Below are 24421 nucleotides of genomic sequence, written 5' to 3'. Positions count from 1 at the left end.
TGCAGCACAGGGGATTTAGAACAGGGTCAATTTGCTTGTATTGCACCTCTTTGTTAACTTTTTCTTTGGGGGAACGTCTGTGTAATCAGTCAGTGCAGTTGGCACAAAAACAAGCAGGTCTGACAGGTACCCAGATGGCATGACACTCTCACACCCTTGTCACAGACTCTGCAACCAGCAAATCAAAAGCCAAGACTACTAGACCATCAAAAGCCTGGAAGTGGTCAGAGTGTTAATTGCGTTTGGTACCCTATTAAATTATCCTCAAATCATACTGGACATCCAGTATGTGTATGCTTTATGAGTTTTTCAATAATGCATTAGCCACACCATTGAGTAGTGCTTGGAGGTATGTCTGTTTAATAATTTAGGGCTTTAATCTCTGGATTGTCATGTGGAATAAATATGACTGGCAATAAAAGCTAGTTAAACATGCAAAGTAATGATTATAATACTGGATGAAAATCTTGCAATGTTTCCTTTGTTTGATTGGTGACGAATTCCAAATCAGATTGATACGCATGTCCTTTAAGTTACATATTTCTTTCTGTATGTTCTGTGTTACCACATAGTATTAATCTAAAAGTAAGAAGTCTGAAAAAGAATGTTCTTTATTTTTATTTTCCATCATTTCTGTTCATCACTTTATAAGAAGTTAATAATATAGTTATAGTGTAATGAAGGCAAGAGCACAGTAACACGACAATACAATTCGAACTCCAGTATATTTAACTATTTTTCTTTAATCCCCCTTTCCCTCTCTCTGTTGTTTAAATAAACTAATAAATAATGTTAATAAATACTCAAATAATATAACATATTTTAGAAAGCAATCCACAAGGTTAAAAATGAAAAGCTTTTGTGAAAAGCAATTTCAGTTTGTCCATTATCAGCTGTCTTCTTTTAGCTTTCTAAAGGTTTCATGTTTGCATAAGATAAGAAAATTAGAGCACTGTGTACACAGCACGATCCTTTGAGTGTGAAATCTTGTGCCACATTTTTAATAAATGTTCAGTACTGTTAGAGCACAGAAAACTGTAGGAGTGGTTTGTAAGTAAAACATGTGGATTTACATTCTGCGGTTCAGACTGTGTATTCCAGTGGTTAAGTATCAGTGTTTCCATTCCATGACAAATTAAATGCACTGTAGTTTGCACTCTGGTTATTTGAAACAGCCCTGAGTTGAATTATATATCTGTGGTGGTTTACTTTTCAGAAATGATCCAGGGATACTGGAGAGTAAAATATAATATCAAAAAGATATCAAAAAGTTCACTGAGCTGCCACGAAATACCACATAGGAGAAACACAAAACACAGACAACAAAGTTGACTTGAAAAACTCAAGAGCACTTTGATGAGGGTAGTCGCTGTTGACTGGGCATCCTCTCGGCCAGGTCACCACTGTCAAGGATCTATATGCCATGGTTCGGCAAACAGGTTGATTGATTTGAAATGTAATTCCAAAAACAAAAACAAAATCCAAACCTTGTTTTACGTTCATGATGTTCCTCAGGTTGGCCGTTTGTGCTTTTACATCGCCACAGTATTCCTTTTCAATCTAATTTGATACCCTGATTTTGAGGAGGCTTTTTATGCAGATCATTCACGCAGGGCGTGTTTATGTTGCTGTTCCAAGGCCACAATAGCAGATTGCGATGGAGCTGATGAGGTGACACGCAAATTGTATTACTTCTGTTTCTATTACAATAGTCCCTGCACTGTGGATCAGCGCAAGGGAGGCAGTGGGGCTTAATTGCTGTTGAAATGCAATTCTAGCACAGCAGAATCTGCTGTAATTAGAATGGTCTCTTGCAGTGATCTACGTCCTAGGCAGCTCAATTTGAGTCTTGGCAAATGTCTGTGTGGGGCACACGGAAAGTGGTTTCTCCTTTTATTTTTTAAACTCGTTTTTATTTTCCGTTTGTCTCCGTTTATTAATATGTGTTCCCACAGAGATCAATTTGTAAATTATATCATCTCAATGTAAATATGAAAGCAGGCATTTTGCTAGTGCCACCGAACGGCACGATGAATCAGTTTGCTTGCTATTTATGAAAACGTCAACAGAACCTCTCTCTCTCACGTCTCCTGTGGTTTGCCCTCTATCCGTTCCTGCTGACGCAGATTCGGCAAAACTTCCTTGCAACTCTAGACCTCCTGATCACTGATCTCAGTAGGTGCACTGTTGTCACAGATAGGACTGCAGCGTGGATCTGAATATTATGCGTTTAACAAAATCTGTGCTTTTACAGCAGTGCATAATTACAATAGGTACAGCCACATGTTTCTTTAAATAACACATTTTTGAGGCTGTTGTCCTCAATTTTGATATCCAAGAAAGCAGCTACCATGACTGATTGGTTGAATTGCTGCAACACTTTGAGAATATGACTCACTCAAATGCCTATCTTCCCTTTCAAAACTACAATAGCTATCGGTACAAATTTGTCACATACTACTGCAAAGATCTAAAAAAAAAGACATAACAGACCCAAATGCAAGAGTTAAGGGAAAACAACAGATGCACTAGGATCTGGGCAAAGTATTTATATTATACTTTTAGAATCATTTAAATGAGTGTGTCTATAACCAGTGATAAAGGCAAGGATCTACTAGAAGTAATTTGCATGATAGTACCTCTCAATAACAGGTGTAAGTGAATTTGTTTAATCACTTGCAAATTACAAACAAGTCTCAGGCCAAATTATTACTTTTTCCCCCAGTGCTGTTCCCATAATCAATTCAATCCGCTCGTTTCACCCGCTGACGTTGAGAAGGCTTAGTGGCAAACCGTTGAACAGGTGTTTGTTTATCCATGCAAAGCCATACTGTTACACAATTAACTGAAAGACTCATCTGAGCTGCTTACACACTACATGCATTTTTTTTAGATCTTTGCTGCTGTGTTTGTTCTCCAAAAATAAGAGAGAAAAGGCAACTGGAAACATTCAGACCCTGCATATGTGCTCCAGTTTTAGCTCTAAATGTATTCATAATGTCCATAAACAGTAATATGCAAATGTGTTAAAAACAACTCCAGTGTGGTACATTTACATTTTGGCATAATAAGGCTTCTATTTGCAAAACTGTGCAATGCATTTTTTTAGTTCGCATCTTCTGCAGGCCTGCTAAACGAAAGATCGCAAGTGTGTGGATTAGAAAGGCTAGGAACAGGAAGGATCTTGTTTTTCTCTGTAGACATTTGAACATGTAACACCATGAACTGGGCTGACAGAGGAACAGCCATGCATTATTCACCGGCCTCTCCCCTCAGACAGGCAGAGGCAATGACCCCCTGGGTAGGTAGGCTGTGTGTTACAAAAGCGGAGGACTGCCAACATTATTAATGACACACTGCACATGTTCGGCTGTGAACTCGAGTCATGTCCAAGTGCTCCCTGGCCATAGGCTTCATGCACATTCATGTCTCTGCTGCCCTCACCTCCTCATCTGTTATCACAAGAGGTATGTGGGGGGGGCAAGGGCAGATGCAGGGAGAAGCACCACCACTGACCTTTACTCAGGAGCCGAGGCACAGAACCAGTCAAAGCAACTGGACAACTGTCATTCTATTGCCTCTCTATCTTTCTGTGGGATGGTTACACATTCTTGGATTTGTTTCCCAGAATGCACCACAGTACCCTCATGAAATTGTACCACAGTAAATTTTCATGATAACTTGGCAGTTTTCCCATGACTTTCCAACATATGTACTTTGCGAATACTTTAGGTCTCATATGGGTTACCAAGCCATTCCATGATATTGCTTTCCCACAATTTGCTGTGACTTCCCCATGGTATTCTAGTGGAAACGTCTATAAAGGTAATTGCTTTCTTTCTTTCTTATTGAGAAACATGATTTTCTGTTACTTTTTTTAGCATTTTGGAAAACATCGATTTCTTTCTACTTGTGCTAGTACATGTAATGCATTTCATTGACCAATTGTGCCCCTCTCAGACCCTGCAGTTGGTGGGATGGCCACAGTTGTCTAGATGAGTTCACCCTCTCCATAATCAAGTCCGGATTCAAACAGCTTCATAAATAAAGTGCAGTCCTAATATTCCCTCGTTTTGTCATACTAATGGAAGGGCAATGATGCATTAGGCTCTCCCTAGACAGTAAAACACTGGCGTTAAGTTGGCAACAGAGTAATAGCCTGAGGTGTATTTCACTTCCTTTGCTCTTATCTGCAATGGCAAGATTGACCTGGATTGGATTTCTGAAGGTCAGCATTATTTTTCTATGCAGGACCTTTGAGAGGTTTCTCACACAAAGCATTCTGCATGATTGTTTCTAGTAAGGTTTGGGGAAACGCTACAATAAAAAAATGTGCTATCTACACATCAGACGGTTATTTATGCAGATTTCATGTTTGATTCTTTTCCTTCTGTCTGGGCCTGTATCAAGTTGTCCCACTCTGCAGCAAATAACCAATCTGACCTTCATGCCAAGAGCTCCCAGTTTGTGCTTTACAGGAGTTCAAAGCCATTTCCTTGGGGTTCACTGCTCTGCTGCCCGGGTGCTTACCATTAAACTTCCCACAAATGTAATAAAGACATAGTTTTAGCCAATGAAGCTATGTGGACAGGTCATGACCGTTTTTTTTTCTCAGCGTGACGCGCAGCTTTTGACTTCAGCAGAGAAACAGGCTGTACTAATGCACAGTTAACGATTCATGGGGATATACAGAAGGGGTCATGCAAACGTTTCTGACTGCCTGCTAATTTAGGAGAGAACGACTCCGAATATCATGAGGCCTTGTTTGTGTGTTTTCATGGAGATTGCATTTTCTCATGTACGTCTGTGTGTGGTACTGATGCGAAACGTGAAATTGCGGCAGGTAAACAGAATCTTGACTGTGGAAATCCTGTGAGCCCCTGATCCGCTGTACATGGCATTTCAAACCACTTTTATATATGAGAGAATGATGGACTTCAAGGCAAACAGAGGAACATGCTCTGGGTTTATGGAGGGAAATGTGCTCGACATGTGTCTGATGGATCACAAAGGCATAACAGTGGAGGTCATTTTCAAGGGCATGTAAATCCAGCCATTATTATGAGGGGATTTTTGATTCAAATATTGTTTGCTTTTGGCCAGTCACACATTTTATTATGGAGTTTAGAAAATTATGTTTTGTATTACATATTTAATATACAGATGTTTTGTATTGATGGTTAATATAAAGATGTGTTGTACTGCGTGTTTTGTATGAATCCACACTCTTTGATTTCAAGCTCCCTTTCCTGGGTGCACCTTTTTTTTATGGGAGCCATCTTCACAAAGCCCGGAGACAGGGAGGGACTGGTAGTGCAACCTAATCAGATCTAAATGCATTTTCTCATTTTTACATATTTTGCATTCACTTCCTAAGGTTTGCTTTGCTCTTAGCAACACTAATGAGGTTTCATTCACTTTGTAGAGGTTACAAAGCCTCCTATTTCATGTTATCTCATGGCCTCATTTTCAAATGACATTTGCATGCCAAGCTATGGTATTTTAGCTCACCATCCACACTAATAATGATAAGCAAAACCCACTTCTCTTATATTTAGTTTGAGCTATATGTGTTTATTATAAGAATGGAGAGTGTCGTGTTTAATTATGGTGTTTCTTTCCTGCAATGAAATATTTCAGGTGCTCAATCATATTGCTCAATGGACTCTAATCAGGAGTTACCATACATGTTATATGAGATATAACATCTTGCAACCCCAGCATTCTAGGTATTTGCATGTTGTCTTAATGGAACCTCTATTGGATTTCAACTTTGCAGGTAGTGGCTGTTGGGTTCATGGCTAGGTTTGAATTTTCAGTGTTTATAATTATTTGTGTTTAGATTGGGAGGAAATTCCCTTAATGAAACCCCCAGCCTTTTAAATAATAGCGCTCCTGTTTTAATTGTTCATTTAAACCTGTTAACTACCCTGCACATCTGAGTGCTGAACAATGTGTAATTTGTCTTCCCCACTGCTGATAGAGACACACCACAGTGATGGGTTAAGAGTACTGTAAATTAAATATGTTCAGAGAATGAGAGCGTCAGTTTCAATAAGCGTCTTCCCTTTGTGCTGATGTAACCCAGTGTACGCGAAAGCCCACAAAGATGCATTTCTTTCCTGTTTGACAAAATAGAGACATGCAAAGCTGGGCTGGTTTGAGGACTTAATATATATATATATATATATATATATATATATATATATATATATATATATATATATATATATATAGGGAAATATATATATAAAGAGATGTAGCTGAATCACTTAATTATTAATGGTCACCAAACGAGCATGATGTGTCGAATGGCCTCCTCTCGATTGTAGACTTTCTTATGTTCTAATGGTTGAATGTTATCAAAATAAATAGTTAACCCCCCCGAGTGATAACACAATTACAGTAAGCTTAAGCAAACAATTGGCTTAAACATGTTTATGTTGTAAGTCGCCCTGGATAAGGGCGTCTGCCAAGAAATAATAATAATAATAATAATAATAATAATAATAATAATAATAAAGGTAACGCCTGCACTCAAGTAATTGATCTCAAATAAGTGCAGAAGTGGCAAACCTACTTATGCTTTTATGTCGGGCACATATTTAGAGAAACGAGGTAGCAATGGCATGAATCAAACTATGCCTTCCGTGTTGAATGGCTCAAATTCATTAAATGCCGGCTAACACTGCAGAATACTTGCTCAGCATTACCAAGTGGAGTTAAAGTCTAGCAGAAGTAATGAATATAAAACACTCATTTTTATTTATTTATTTATTTTGTAAATAATTGTAAAGGGTTCTAGGTTGGTGGAAAACATTTTTTGCAAATGAAAAATCGCTGCTGAAGCCTGCGTGAGGTTATTGCATGATATATGATCTTCACCAAATGCCCAGTTTCGAAAAGGAGGCAAATCGTCTGCAAGGAAAGGGAAAATGCAATTACGGCGAGTAAGATCAATCTACTGCTGTCTTGCTCATTAGCACAATGTATTGGAGATCTCTGCGCTCACCAAAAGGGCAGGAAATGCAGGTTGGTTGTTTGTACTTGAATTTGGTCCAATGGCAGAGCTTATAAAAGGCTTGATTGCCTCATTCATGTGGTTTGGTTTTGGTCGTTGTTTATTCACTCCCAAATTGTACACTTCCTAAACCATTAAGTTGTGATTAATGGATTGCGGGAGATTATGTCCACAGCCCTGAGGTGGGGACCTGCACTGTGTCCTCTGCTGCCGCCACAGCTGTGGGTCTGTTAGCTAATCCATGGTTTTCAGAGCCCCATCTTTGTCTGGAACCACAGAGTGCCTGTGTCACTGCAGTGATTCCCAGCATGCATCTGTTGTTACCCCAGTGCCCCGCTACAGCTGGCTGATCCCCGGAGCCTCCTGCTTTCCTCAGCTAGTGCTGCACTTTGCACTTTATCAAGTAAAGTTATAATAGTAAAATTAGAATTAAATACAGAACAAGTTTTTTTTTGTTGTTCTTTGTTCTGTTCTCTTAAAATCACCCAATTAGTCACCAAGGAGTCACACTGCAGGAAAAAATAAAATACAAAAACAATTATAGAAATTAAGTGTGGTAACAAATGTGCTGGCATCTGTCCTCACCAATGGTTTGCTGTTTAAATCGATCAGATTGCTTCGCTGCCTTGTATCAGTTTCTTTGTAGACTGCAATCAAATATTTAATTGCCTTTGGAACAGTAGCATCTACACGGGTTGTCATATCGTAGACATAAAATGCCAACTTACTTTTTTTTTTTTTTTTTTTTTTTTAATGTGCAAAACAAAGAGGAGTCTTGAATAACAGACACAGCCCATGGAATATAATGAATGCACATTAAACAAATTAACACCTCGGGCTTCTTTTTTCCTAATTCTAGCATACTTTGATTTTGTATCTTTTCCATGCTAATGATAATTTCTTCACAGCATCCTTCACAATAGCTTTCTTTTTGTGTTCTTGTCTGTCACACCGACTAGTTGAGGTGATAATTGAAAAATAAAATTTTGTCTACATGATTTATGTAAACAGTTAAGCATTTGTATTGCAGAAAGGGTATTTAGTGTCTTGAGGGGGGGACATATATAAACTGTCATAAAGACAATGTATTTTGGTAATTGTACACAGAATCTGTCTGCATCTTTTGCTGTTTCTTATCTCTAATGCAGAGTTCTAACCACTGATTCAGATGGAGGATGTTTGCAGTTAAATGTTTATTTGATAGTCAAAAACGATTCACATCAGACGAGACAAACATGAAGCCCAACAATATTTCTTGCTGGATTTCAGAGCACAGTGTTCCACAGAATCCTCAGCCATCTGCTTTATTATCTACACACAGACTCCTTTTCTGAGGAAAGCAGGAGAGGGAAAGAAAACAAAGAATAACCCAAAGTTGGCAACTTCATTGGATTTCATCAACATATGTAGGGGCCATAAATCTGAACAGGTAGAATGGTTTTAGCAGAAATTCGCCCAGGTCATGTCACCTAATGCGGTGAGATATCGATAACTGCAAGCAAGCAATGTGTTTAGCAACCAGTGATGTCTAGTAGAAACAGAGCACTGTGGATGGGAATTGTGAACTGCAGTTTCTTCACTTGTAAACCAGATACTTTTTATACATTCAAATGACAGTCCCTTTAACTGACTTGCTAACACTATCTTTCTGGGCATTGCAATTATCTTGGTAGAGCTAAACCATTCCTGTATTAAAAGACTGATTAATTTAAGCATTGGACAATGATCGTTCCCTACGCTGAAGCACCAGTAGCCAATGACATTAGCATTACATCAAACCTATTCTGCCTGGGTTACCATCCAGTTCTTTTAATTGTTGTAAAATGCCCGTGAAGCCACTTTCTACTACTTATATATGAAAATGTGATAGGGTACAAGTTCGTCATTGGTGATTTGTGGATAAGTAAATGTTTTAATTTGGTCTAGGTGGGGATATGGTACTACATTGCTTCTCTGTGAATACCAAAAGGTAAACTGTGACTGGGTAAAGTAAACAATAAAATAAAATGAAATAAAATAAAATAAAATAAAAGCATCAGGGTGCCTTTGATATCCAGGGCTGTTATCTGCTCTCTGTTCGAATTTCAGGCACTTTGCAGAGTAATTAAAAATGCTTGTTAGAGCTGTACTCTCTGAGGTTTAAAAAAAGAAAAGTATTTTCATTCCTTGGTTTGCTGCTGAGAAACACTGTAAGGAGTCAGTGTCCATGGCTCCAAAAGATTCAGTCTCAGAGCATCAACAATTATTGATGCTACATTCTGCTGCTTAATTCCACTTCCAATAGTTCCTGCATCATGTTTAACAAAGTAAAAGCTGCATGTAGCTATATTGTTAAACTTGAACTTGTTTTATTTATTTATTTATTTATGTATTGATGTATTTATTATAATATTAATGTGGTCGTTTAAAATATGGTATCATTGATGTCTACATTTCAATGACAGAAAGGAACGTAGAAAAGATGCAATAACTGGAACAAGAATTTGGAGACTTCATCACCCAAGTACAGAAACTATAAATGAAAGTTTTTTTAAATGGTATTAAATATAGACATTTAGCAAGGCTGTCTGTCATCCTTTGAGATTGTATAGTCTTATTTAAAAAAATAAAGTGTATGAATGTATTTTCCATGGCTGCCACACAATGATATATTTTAGAATCTATCTTTACCGTATTTAAACCTACTTAGTATTTAGTCAAACTAGGATTATTAGATATTTAACACTGTGTCCCTGACTTGTCGATCTTGTGGAGAGTACCAGAAACTGTGCTGTTTTATTCGGAGCTGAGTCTTTGATGTGACAACCAGAGAGCACAGATTCTTCAAACAGCCTGGCTCCAGCTCTGAGAAATAGACGTACTTGTTATTTTGAAAACTCAAAACCAGGGCTTTTGGAGGAGAGTGGGTGTAAGGTGCCAACACTCTTAATCTAATATGATTTCCTTTAATATCTAAGACACATAATAAGAAAAATAAACTGATAAGCCCTGAAAGGATCAATATATTATTATCTTACATATACATTTAAATGTAAATATTTGATACACTTTTTATACATATCTTGCATAAGGATTTTGTTTTATACTTTCTGATTGTATAATGTTGTTGCCTTGTCCCTTGACTTAAAAACTAAACTGTGCCTGATCACTGACAACTACAGTCGTGGCCAAAAATATTGACAGCTTTGCACTTGTTTCATGTAACTCACAATTGTACCTAAAAATAAGTTGAAATTGACCAAAGTATTTGGTCTCCACAATTCTTTATTTCATGGTCAATATTATAGAACATTTGTTTTGATTCAGAACTTAATATATCCATTTAAAAAAAATAATAAACAGAGATAGCATTGACAATATTATTGACACCCTAGACTTAATATTTGGTAGCACAGCCTTTCGTAAAAATAACTGCAATCAAGCACTTCCTGGCCACTTCAGAGCAGTCCAGCGTTTTGTCTTGAACCATTCCTGGGTGCTTTTTGAGGTGTGTTTGGCGTTACTGTTCTGCTGGAAGACCCATGATCTTTGATGGAGACCCTGCTTTGTGACACTGGGTTGGACATTGCACTCCAAAATGCCTTGTTATTCTCCTGATTTCTTGATGCCATGCACACGATCAAGGTACCCAGTGCCAGAGGCAGCAAAGCAACCCCAGAACATCACTGAATCTCATCCATGTTTGACTGTACAGAAGTTGTTCATTTCTTTGAAGGCTTCATTTTGTTTTCTGTAAACATAGAGATGGTTTTCTCTAATTTGGTCTTATCTGTCCACAGGACATTCCCCAAAAAGGATTTTGGCATATTCAGGTGTGTTTTAGCAAATTGCAGTCAAGCTTTCTTATGTCTCTCTCTCAGCAGTGGGGTCCTCCTGGGTCTCCTACCATATAACCCTCTTTCATTGAGTTGGCGACGGATGGTGTGAGTCGAAATGGCTGTGTGGCAGTTGATCAAAGTGCTTTCTTCACAAATAGCAATCCTTTGCTGCAATCGTCCATTAAGTTTTCTCTTGCCGCCACATCCAGGGAGGTTGGCTACAGTGGCATGGGCTCAGACTTCTTGATAACATTAAGTACGGTGGAAACAGGAACTTTAAGGTCTCTGGAGATGGACTTGTTGTCTTGAGATTGCCCATGCTTGGCTATAATCTTGTGTCTGACCTCCTCAGACAATTCATTGGTTTTCTTTCTTTTCTCAGCTCATTGTGATGCACACAGTGACACAAAACAGGAAAATTAGCCAGCTCCAACCATATAGATGTGGCTGAAAGTATTGGTACCTTTGCATTTGGAACCCTTGCCTTGAAAAGTGTTGACATTAAAAGATCTTTTGTCATTCATACATGCATGTCTTTGGTTTGCAGTGGAACAAAGCAAAACAACTGTGAAATGAACTGAATTCTTGCTTATTTTATAAAGACATTCTAAAATGGCCTGGACTATATTGTTGATACCCTTTAGAAGTTATATGAAATAATTGTATTGTAGTGATACCTCAAGCAGACCATTCTCTTTTAATTCATATCACAGGTGTCTTCAATCACATTATCACTCATTCAGACAGTTTAAATGGAGGAAAGTACTCACTCTGCTGTTTTGTGTCACTTTGTGTATGACACTGAACATGGAAAAGAGAAGGAAAACCAGAGAGTTGTCTGAGGAGGTTAGAAAAAGGGTAATAGCCAAGGATGGTCCTACAAGACAATCTCTAAAGAGCTTGATGTTCCTGTGAGCACTGTTGCCAATACTATTAAGAAGTTTAAGGCCCATGGGACTGTAGCCAACATCCCTGGACGTGGCTGCAAGAGAAAAATTGACCCAAGAATGAAGATAAGGATTGTTCGAATGGTGGAGAAAGAATCCCATTGAACATCTGTGGAAAGAGCTGTAACTCGCAGTTGGAAAAAGGCACCCATCAAACCTGAGAGAACTGGAGTGGTTTGCTCAAGAAGAGTGGGCAAACTACCAGTTGAGAAGTGTAGAAATCTCATTCAGAGCTACAGACAGCGCTTGATTGCAGTTATTGTCTCCAAAGGCTGTGTAATGAAATATTAGGTTAAGGGTCCCAATATTTTTGTCCGTGCCATTTTAATTTGTTTTTATTATTTATTTATTTAAAGCAATATATTACATCATAAATCAAAAGCAAAGTTTCTGTTCTATTGAATGTGAAATAAAGAATGGTGGATACCAAATAGTTTTGTCAATTTCTAGTTCAGAGAAGATTGTGAGTTTTTTTTTTTTTTTAAGTGGAAGGGTACCAATACTTTTGGCCACGTCTGTACACTGGATATAAATTACTGATTTTGTGGCGCCATTTCCACCAATTTTAAAAAGCAGGCTTTTTTAGGCATTAAACGTCTTAGTCACAAATTGTGCATTTAAAACCTTTAATTCCTTTACCATGTTAATAAGCAGTATTTATGGATTAAGTTGTTTGAGGGGGAAAAAACTAAACATCAGGCTTCTTTTTAATTGGGTTCACTAGTTAGGTAATTAAAAACATCTCTAATTATAAAGGAAGGAGAAATGTCACTTCTGTAAAATGTTCTTTAGTATATATAGAGTAATCAGCAGACAATCATAGAATCTATTGTTATTCACTGCCTTTTTTTTTACTGTGGGCGTGAGTTTTCAGTGACTAGGGCAGTGGAGCCTCATATTTTGCCCTGAGTCATCATCTGATTGGTTTGACAACAGTATGGCCGGGAGTCAACTCTGGAAATACCTGATGAATGAACAACACTTGATCTCAAACCCACACCTCAAATGAAAGGCACACGAGTCATATATTGCACTTTACTTGCTCTTAATCTTATATTGGATGGCTTTTATTTAATACTCATGAGCAACAGGGGATGTTTGGCACTTTAGGAGGTCATGCTAGATATTACTCCATGAACATCTTCATAGAAGTGTCCTCTTGATGTGGTTGGGTAGGACCCTGGCATGAATTGTACTTAATTTCTGATTGTTATGTGGTGTGAAACCTGCAACCTACTTAATAAAATACAATTTTGTTTATAATGAAGTGTTAACTTGGGTATTTCATGTGATTAAGTAACTCTTAAAGTGGTCTTGGCTGATGCTTGTTTATAATATGGTCTTGTAGACTAGCAGATCCCGTTGGGTTTAATAAAAAAGTATTACGGTTTGCAACTTGGAGCAAAGACCAAAAAATGTATGTTTTGTTTAATTGCTACTGAACATTATAAGTACTTTTATATTTACAAAAAAAATATTACACAAATTTGCAATGCATATCTTCTTCGTAAGGCAAACGTTTTATCTCCATCTCCCAGTGCCATAAGTGTGTAGCTTTTATTCCTCCTGTCAGGACTGGCATATGGGCCATCCCCTGGCTAGAGATTTTTCTAGCAGGGCTGTCCTAGCTGTTTTAACCATTGCACTGATGTAAAGCCATTGCAGTATTTCGCCTACAGGTTCTCTTCCTCAGTCATGTCTTTTTCATGTCCTGGAAAACAATAATAAGCATGTCCAAACGTCACTGTGTCGTATGACTCGTGGTTTAAAAGCCTTGGGCTATGGCTTCAAGTCATCTGTACTTATTTGTGTTGAAATGTCTTCTGTCTGAGCTCCTATTGTACATTAATGCAATTACAGCCTTACATTATAGTGCAGCTGCCTTTGTTTTCATAATTTACATGTCCCGGCCTATTTTGATTTACAGCCCTTGATTTCTGTTCCTGTGTAGCATTTCGTTATACTTTCCCTTTAAAGCATGAATGTACTGTCTTTGTGCTCATGTCTTTTTCTTAATTGAACAAAGTGCTTTTGAATTGTTTCCTGTTCTGTTTCACCATCGGTTGAGGATGATTCCTGCTGAGCCTGTTCTAGGGTTGCCATCATTTGCCATAAAGGGATTTATCACATTGACTTTAACAGCTGAACCCGTTTTTTTTTAAATTCCGCCTATGAAATCCATTACATAGATTTTTTTTTCATATTCACAAATTGTATTTTCTCCTTTTCTGCTTTTTTATGTCAAAAGTTTCATAAATATCCAAGCATTTAAAACGGGGATTACATTTAGGTAGCCTAATATAACTAAATAGTGTTTCGAATCAATCAGCTGAACTGTGACACTGCAGTGTGGTGGCAAAAAGCAGTGACGCGTCATTACAGTACAGGTTTTTCAGAGGGGAAGAAGTTTGAACTCCATGAGAAAATGAAAATGGCACTCACTTTTCAACTGTACTGACTCTTACAGTAAATCACAGTGATGATGACGATGGGAATATTTTACCAGTTTGTAACGCATTAAACCAATAAGTTGAGTGAGAGAGTTTATTTATAAAAAACATGTAAAACACCTTTTAATTGATCTATTAATTTAAATCTTCCCAATAATTCTTAACCTGAGTTGCTCCTAGCTATATCCTGGATTTAAATCTCAAATTACTGGAGACACCAGAGAAATCTTTGAGGGTTGGCAAGTCTATCCCGTTCCCCCAGAAAGATTAAAAACACCACCACGAGGACAAGACACAATTCTACTTCTAACTTAGAAAATTGCCTAGAATTACATTTTGATTCCACTGAGATCTGTAAAAGTCACATTATTTGCCACTGTGTCATTGTATTGTATACTACATCTCTTAAAATGTCCAGGGCTTTCCAAAACGAGGACAGTAAATTCTAATGCAGTGTCTCTAGAGACCTTCTCTCCCTCCCTCTCTCTCTCTCTGGGGATGGTAAGGGGGTTTTCTGCTGTGGAGAGCACAGTGTGAACTAATTCAGGCTGAAACAGCCCTCAGCATGTATCCAAGTACAGCAGGGGTGTTAGTCCGTCACAGAAAAACATCCTGACCTGGCTGAGCAGGCCCCTGGCGCTTCTTCCCTCAAATCCCTGATGTCCTGACCATGATAAAGCATCCCAGAGAGAGAGAGATGGGAAAAAAAAGCCTGTTTTGTTTAATTTAATGATGAAATTAAGCATAACGAGGATTAATGAGTGAATGCAAATGTTAGCGCTTTCTCTGCAGGCTTCCCAATGCCCTCCACTGATAAAGAAAGAGCATTTTGAACCCTGTGGTCCAGTGGTATTTGATTAGAATATGGTTGGACATCAATCTTCAACTATTACCAGGGCTCATTAAGAGGTGGCATGCAATCGACTGAGCACTGCCTGGGCCTGGTGACTTTGAAGCTGGGTATTCTTCCTCTATTTGCCACATCAACCTGGTGCCTGTGAGTTTGCACTGGTATCAGTGGGAGCTGCATCAGTCCTCCATTTGCAACTTTCTCACTGCTGTTTGCACACAGGGATTTTTCTGCACTGCACATGTGAGGATTGTACCAGTGATTGGGGATTTCAGATTGGGTAATGGTAATAATAGCAATACTATTAACAACTTGCATTTCTTACTTCTAGTAAGTATCTGAAAATACTCATGGCAGGATTGAAAGACAAATATCTGGTGGTACAGCTTTAGGGGACTTAACCTATCACAAATAAACCATGTCAAACACCACAAAGCAAGGGCTTTACTGCATAAAACAAAAAATGTAAGAGTAATGGCACTGTTTGGACTGAAGCCATTTTTAACAGCAGGAATCTGCACCAGAACTATGGAGAACAATAATTGAAATTCATTACAGCTGATAGATTTCCCAGAAGCTTGCTACCTCTTAAAAGCTTATAATCCTTACAGAAAACTTGCCCCTTCTTAGGATTTTTTGGGATGCATACAATACTTTGCTGGAAAGAATAACAGTTTTTTGTGCATTGCAGTAAAATTGCAGGGGGGAGAAAGAAATAACAGGGATTGAAAGAAGTGTGTGTAAAGTATGTGAAGAAAATCTACCGTTTTTTTGTCCATGCCTTTAGTTACTGTAATGAGTCTTTACACCAGCAAACATTAGCTGTATAAAAAGCAGAAATGTAAGTACTTCTGGAAAGGGATAAAAACCAAGCCCAGCAGAAAAAAAAAAAAAGAATGATGTTAGAGTTTATGTAGAAATGCAAAACACGTCTTCTGAATAAACCGCCTCACCTTGGGACTTGGGAAAGGCCTATAGGATTGACTCTCCAGATCTCGCAAATGGTCGGAATTAAAAGTGAGTTTAAAATCTTCAATAAATTAGGCTGGTTCATTGTGGGATGATAAGATTAAGGATTTTTGTAATAGTCATTAGCATAATGGTGATCCCTATCATCATTTATTACTTAACAGACAATGTCCTCCTTTCTAAACTTGCCTGAATATTTTCTGTTGTATCCTAAGGACCTTTAGGTGCTTATTTGTCCAAAGAAGATGTTAATTTGTGGGTTTGGATGATTACAAACCTTGGGGAAAATATAAATGTTTGCATGGCTTACAATAACTGTTTTTAAACCTGTTCTTAATGTGCTTACATTTTGTCCTAATGTCTTTTTAAGACCACTCAATCTGCCTAACCCAATTGCTTTAAGTTTAGCTCTTGATAAAGGAACACCTTCCCCATTTCTGTCAGAAAGCATCTTTAAATAGACTGGTTTTAGACATAATTGCCAGTGCGGTACCCATCATTTGAAGAGTTTACAGCTTGACAAAGCCCAGCTGAGTGACGGGAGAAAACTGCCCGGGTTAGCATTTGTTTGAAAATTGTGCGTTTCCACATGGCAGCTGCTTTGCAGCCCGCCACACAAGATGCCTCTGGCCAAAAACAGGTCTTGCATGTTACCGTTTGTTACAGTTCTTTTTAGAGCTGCAATCTATGGGTTTTCCAATGATCTTGTTATTCACAAATCCTTAAATACTTGTAGGTGTGTTTGTGTGTATTCTTTACTGTAGTTCTTCTTTTGTATTATTATTATTAGTTATGGTGGTCTATGGTAGTAGTATAGCTATTATGTTAAAAATCTATTGTTACAAATAACATCCTGTATGTTATTATTACTGTTGCTTTATGTTATTATTAACTTTACATGATTTACATTATAGTAGAGGTAACATTTTACAAAAATGCAGTTTAAATAGGAAATGAAACATTTTAGAATGAGTGTTGGTTCCTCTAAAAGAGCAGGGATTCTGTGAAAAGGGAGAAGGCTGCAACACAATCTCTCGTCTCCTCTGCAGGGTTCTTTCCTGTTCCTGCTGGTGTTGTGTGATGAAGTGCTTTAAGTTATGGATGTGCTGTATTCATCCTTTCACTGTTAGGCTGCTGAATAAATCTCTCCAGGATAGAATATGTGATCAGTAGGCTGAAGAGGAAACGTATTTGTCAAATTATTGAAAACACTGCCCGCCTATAAAACATTTGTACTGTGCTTATCCATCTTACTGCCCTGGATAGAAACTGAGTGGCACAATTTGCCACATCAACATGAAACGTTTACACTAAGGTGATTTGCTACAATGGAAAGGCTGAACTGTCAACTTATTTGATTTTGGGGTCTTTACAAGAAGACAGTAGCTGCAACACATGAATCTCTGGCTTCAAAGAACGGCACCAGCACTTGTGCCAGGGCATAGAAAAAAATACTTTCCTGGTAAAGCACATCAAAGACACAAATGTAGAGAATACCAGCTGTGTCCATAACACAGTGATATGTGACAATAAACACAATAAAACATACCCCCCACTAATTGTATTTTGACAATGTAACTTTTTGTGATTCAGCCTGACCTAAAATCTACATTTAGTCTTCTGAAGATGTAAAAAAGCCATCTTAGACATTTTTAGCGCTGTGCAGTATGTGTTTATTTTCTGCATATTTTCTGTCATTCCTGCTGTGAAGAAAAGATACAAAAAATAACACTGCACGTCTAAATCGTTTCCCGTGGCAGTCTAGGAATTGTCAACAGATCCGCAACATATGTAGTATCACTCAACAGCACCTGTCATCACGGCGCATCCTGTACTTGAATAATATGCTCGGGCCGTAATGAAATCTACTAAAAGTTCTCAAGGGTTCTTGAAGGTTGTTGAATCAATGGCCTTCATTAACTATGCTCCACTATGAAGCCCTGGGCCAGAGTGGTTAGTTAATGAAACACTCTAAACAGACTAAATGGGGCTCCGTCACAATGGGCAGCCGGGGAACAGGTTAGGCTGGGTTCATCAAGAAACAGCCAGCAATGCTAATTAAACAACTCAGATCTGTTTTCATCTGCCAAAATGTGAAGCTAGCTATTGGCAACTGTTGTCTGATTTTGACCAACTGTTGAATTCCAGTACGGTTAACAATCTTTCCAAAATTAGTAGGCAGTCACCGACAATTAATCCCTTCCTGAAAAATATATAATCACACATGCAACAATTTCAACAATTTTATCAGAGTTAGCTTTTATGAGATCCCTATTTTTAGTGTCTAACAAAGTCTCAACATGTTGTTGTTGTTTCTGAAATTGAATCTCCCAATTATTCTGTATGGACATTAAGCTAACATGTATTTTTTGTAATTCACTAAACAAAACCTGTTTCTCACTACTATCCTCATCACTACCAAACTGTAGGCCACGTATCATGCTAGCCCTAGGTGTAGGTATAGGAAACAAAGGAAACCCCTCAGAAGAGAGTTCCTTTAACTCTAAATGGATATCACTCTCCTCTTTAACTCCAGACTCATCCATGGCCTGTGGATAATACACATCCTCCTCAAACCCACATGCCAAACTACACTACAGAAACACACCAATACAAAGCCAATGCAATACTAAAATACATGTGTAAGCGCTAAAGCTGTAAGGGCCTAATTAATTAAAGTCCCTGTTCGGGCGCCAAATTATATAACGGCGTGTTTAATGAAACGATTGTTCGGGCGCCAGGCGGGCAATACCCCCCACAACAGACCAACACAACATGTACCACAATATCATAGTTAATCATTATCAATATAATGTGAATTCAATAACAGGCCAAGGAGTTAATACAATACACGCAAGTCCAGTATACACTTATTCATCAAGTGTCCATTGAAGAGTCCATCCGTGTCCCAGAAAAGTAATAAGTCGATAATCTATGGAACACAAACCATCCAGAACAGAACAGTATCAGGAATAGTTATCAACTGTACAAAAAGAATCACATTCAAATAAACATTAGGTTCTTTACTAGACCAACACTCCAATACAACATTCAATGTAGAAAAAGTGCTAACGGAATCATATAGTTTCCAAAAGAAAGCAATGAAAAGCAATATATTCCCCAAATCCACTATCCAAATATAAAACAACAAACCGATCAAAAGAAGAAATACAATAAAAAAACTATAATTCCATTAGTACTTAACGGAAGTGTACACCTCTGTTTTAATGGTATGTCATAACATTATATGGACACCGTAAGCAATCAGACCTGCAATATTACACATATGTATTTTCACAATCACTATAGATATCCAAACAAAGACAACCCAGGTTAATTGCACAACAAATACAGAGAGTTTAAGCCATCCTGGTGCTGCGACAATCTTCATTCACCACGTCCCTTCACGCAACAGTATCACAAAATAGCAGCATCTCAAATGTGTACTGAAAAGCCATCACAATGGCAGGAGCAGAATAAGTGTCGTATACAACCAGTATAGAGTCGGATCTGTCTTCCACGTCTTCTAAATGATCTCTGTCTCAAAACTGTGACAAGAAAGAACACAACCAGGTCTTCTCCTCCCTCTCAGCACCGTAGAGAACCGCCCCCCTTTTCTCTACCACATGTAGGCTTATATAGACTTCCTGAAACAGAATTCAGGTAATTGTCTTAAAGGCACACAAACCCACAAAGATTGTAAATACATATGTAAGCAATTGACTCGTCACAAATTGAAATGCCTTAATTTGGCCCCAATCTATGGATTTCAAGTCTCAGATTTTGAGGGAGTGTGTAATTGGCCTGCTGACTGCAGGAATTTCCAGCAGAGTTGCAGTCGCGTCAAGACCCCGTTGAGGTCGATGAGCCGCAGATGAGCTTCCCTGAAACGGTTTCTGACAGTCTGTATAGAAATTCTTCGGTTGTGCAAACCCACAATTTATTCAGCTGTCTGGGTGGCTGGTCTCAGACAATCCTGCTGGTGAAGAAGTTGGATGAGAAGGTCCTTGGCTGGCATGGTTACATGTCGTCTGTGGTTATGAGGCCGGTTGGACATACTGCCAAATTCTCCAAAACGATGTTGGAATCAACTAACAGTAGAAAAATTAACATTAAATTCTCTGGCAGCAGCTCTGGTGGACATTGCTGCAGTCTACATGCCAATTGCACACTCCCTCAAAACTTGAGACATCTGTGGCATTGTGTTGTGTGGCAAAACTGCACATTTTAGAGAGCCTTTTATTGTCCCCAGCACAAGGTACACCTGTGTAATGATCATGCTGTTTATTCAGCTTCTTGATACAGTTAGGTCCATAAATATTTGGACAGAATTGTCATCATTTTGGCTCTGTACACCACCACAATGAATTTGAAAGGAAACAATCAAGATGTGCTTTAAGTGTGGACTTTCATTTAATTTGAGGCTAGTTACATTCAAATTGGGTGAATGGTGTAGGTATTACACCCATTTTTATATGTGGTCCCCCCAATTTTAGGGGCTCAAAAGTAATTGGACAAACTAACATAATCATTAATTAAATAGTGAGTTTCAATACTTGGTTGCAAATCCTTTGCAGTCAATGACTGCCTGAAGTCTGGAACCCATAGACATCACCAGATGCTGGGTTTCTTCCCTGGTGATGCTCTGCCAGGCCTGTACTGCAGCTGTCTTTAGTTCCTGCTTGTTCTTGGGGCATTTCCTTTCAGATTCAGATACAGAGCCAAAATTATGACAATTGTGTTACTGTCCAAATATTTATGGACCTAACTGTATGTCAGGTGGATAGATTATCTGGGCAAAGGAGAAATGCTCAGTAACAAATTTGTGCACATAATTTGAGAGAAATAAACTTTTTCTGTGTATGGGAAATTTCTGGGATCTTTCATTTCAGCTCATGAAACATGGAACCAACACTTTACATGTTGCGTTTATATTTTTGTTATGTATATTACTATGAATTGATGAATTTGCATTTCTGTGGTCAGTTACACTTCATAAATCAGAAATTCATTGATAACATAACTTGCCTTGTAAGTCACTGGTTATATGGCAAGGAAGGATAAAAGCATGGTAATGTCTAGTATAGCTTGCTGGAAAGCATGGCGAGTTATAGTGAAGCAAGATCCAAAGTGTGGTTCACCACAGCTGAGGAAATGTGTATTATTTGCATTGACAGAAGGATTTGCGAACTGATTCAACTGGAAACTGAAATTCAGTTTTGAACTGTACTTTGAACTGTGTGCCTTACCTGACATGCGTTGTTGGAGCACGTGTTTTTCCAGAGGGTTTTTCCAGATGTTCCAAGCAGTGTTCACAGAATTTAAAGGCCTTTTACCGTAAGTTACCTGGAGAGCTGGGTATGTGAATGTTGTATATACAGTGTGTGCAGATAACTGACACGGTGTTATTACATTAGGGTGTTGGGTATAATTAATACCTCTGCAAAGAGATGGTAATTATTTCTGAAAAGTGGGCGTAGAGAAGAAAGACAGAGCTGCTAATTAGCCTCATAATAACAGGGCTGAGTTTCTGAGGCCCTGCAGCCCCCTGTACTGCACCATCACTGCTTCTCTAGTGTTCAGCAACACAGGGCTCCAAAGAGAGGTGTCCTACACTGGATGAGCGCTTTACAGCCAATTATCTAGTTTACTAAGAAGAAGTTGACAAAGAAGAAGAAGAAGAAGAATGCTAAAAGGCAACATTCATATTAGTAATAAAAATAAAAATAAACAAGTAGGGAAGGTTTTAGCACTGTGCATTTGCTATTGGATAACCATGGAGTCAGTCTTCTGGTATAAAATGTTAGGCGAGTTTTACTTTAAGGGGTGCTACTTAATTACACTGGGCTGCAATAATGAACCTGGTAGAGAAATTAACTTGTCAGAGGTAGTCAATACAGTACAATACAGAGACAAATGGCTAAAGCTGTTCTCAGAAGCTGCTTCAGACGCGGCAATTGAGCAATTGAAATTGGTCCCCCTCTCTGTGATTATTACTGTCTCTTGTTGCCAGTTTAGTGGTGACTGCAAACTCAGGGTTTGTCTCCAGCTGGAGTCAGAGTGAAAATAGCCTGAAGAATTGACTGAATATTTTCAGGAGAGCTCAAATAAGGGTCAGCTTGTTTTTTTGTTTTTTCAACAGAGTGTTTAGTTGATGTGGCTGTGTTTGCAAATGCTGGTATCTCATTCTTTTTACTCACAACGGGACAGAGGCTCTCCGTGTTCTAATTAGTATTAGTGTCACTGCGTCTCTTTTATCTGAACCCGGTTTGCAAAGTCTGTTAGCGAGAGCTGCATGCATTCACGCCAAGCTGCTGCACTCACCGATATTGCCGGAGCTAAGCTTGCATTTGTCATTTCCAAGGTTGTCAGAATAGCAGGTGCTGGAGCCCCTGTTTATTATGAGAGCCACTGCAATGGAAACAACTGCTCCACTCCTCTCACCTTATAAATCACTCTCTCTGCGGTGGCGGGGTGGTTTTCATTTGCAGAGCGCAGTAAGATTTTTCCTTCCCCCTCCTCATCCGCAACTACCAAGATCGACACCACTTGAACCACGCTTTAAAACAGCATTGTGGTACAAAACCCTGGTCAGAATCTCAGTAGTGAAACAGGCTTCTAAAATGTTTTATTTAAGAGATGTAATCCTTCAGTTACCCAAGTCTGTCAGAGCTTGCAAGCTGTTACTCATCCCAAAGAAATGGGACAAGCTCTGATTTCATATTTAAAATGCATGGGAGACATCGGCCTGAGTCAATCAAAGGAAATGTACTCAGATGGGAATGTAGGATGATAATATGACATGGTAGATACAAGCAGTCACAAAATTCTCCAAGATATATAACATACACCAGTGTTTCCCACCCTTTTCAAGCCTATGACACCTACATGACCTGAGAATGTGTGCCTGCATACCTCCTGCTTCCACCCAACCCGTAACTTCAAATCAAAACTTACTTTCAATGTTCTCATGTTCAGAGCTAATTCCTATTAGGAATTATTCATTTATTTGAGGTTGTATTTGTTTAATGTGCATATTTTCCAAAGTACCATGGCACACCAAAATTTGAAAAATTATACAATGGTAACTTTTTTAATTAGGGACAGGGAACCTACTGATGCACTATTGTAGTGTGTGGTATGGCAAGCCAAATTGTCATTTAGAGATATCTCTAAATGCATTTCAAGATATCTTTAAATCATTTATAGATATCTGCAAATCATTTAGAGATATCTTAATAAGGTGCTTTTTAAAGATATATCTAAATGATTTGCAGATATCTCTAAATGTTAATTTGTCAAACCAAATCTGCCAAACTGTCATTAACATATACATATATTTGACTTAAAATTACATGTAAATCATTTAGAGATAGCTGCAAATCATTTAGAGATATCTGCAAATCATTTAGAGATATCTGCAAATAATTTCAAGATATCTGCAAATCATGTCAAGATATCTGCAAATCATTTAGAGATATCTGCAAATGACTTCCTGTTCATTTAGAGATATCTGCAAATCATTTAGAGATATCTTCAAATGACTTCCTGTGGGTTAATCACAATTCATCGTCCCCATCATTATATATTCTCCACTTATTGTAGACTCATAGAACACACAATGTGTATATAGAGAATAATAATTATTATTATTATTTCTTAGCAGACACCCTTATACAGGGCGACTTCCAAAATATAATATAGTAGGCTATATATATAAATACACACACACACACACACAACTATTTTGTTTTATTTATTATAATTAATGTTTTTACTCGATACATTTATTTGAAACAATAACCCCAATAGTTACGTTTAGTTAAGTAATCACGACAGCTGAAGGCTAATTAAAATAGGTTTCATTCAACTATTATATATCAGTTGGTGTAGTGATTAGGGAATAGCACTACAAACCTAATGATCTAAGTTTGATTCCTGATTGGTATATATATATATTGGTATATATATTTTTCTTACGTGTACATTATTATTATTATTATTTTTATTTATTATTATTTATTTTTTTTAAATATAATTTCCTGGAATTAAACGGTATCAGAGTAAAAACAACAATTAGAAGGCTTTTGAAAATACAGTACTTACATATGGAGGGTCAGTCCTGACAAATATAATTTATTAAATTGTTATTCTTTCACTTAAGCGTTAAATTCAGTGCATATTCAGTGCCTTATTATTATTATTATTATTATTATTATTATTATTATTATTATTATTATTATTATTATTATTATTATTATTATTATTCTTACATTAAGTTTGGCTGAATTCGAATAATGATCCACTCTAACTGGATATTAATGAGTGGATTTGCCTTGCTGTCTGATTTGCTACTAGTTCATTTT

The sequence above is a fragment of the Amia ocellicauda genome, chromosome 4 (assembly GCF_036373705.1).
Source record: "Amia ocellicauda isolate fAmiCal2 chromosome 4, fAmiCal2.hap1, whole genome shotgun sequence".
NCBI lineage: Eukaryota > Metazoa > Chordata > Actinopteri > Amiiformes > Amiidae > Amia > Amia ocellicauda.
The sequence above is the reverse complement of the archived record's forward strand: the minus strand, read 5'-3'. Positions refer to the sequence as shown.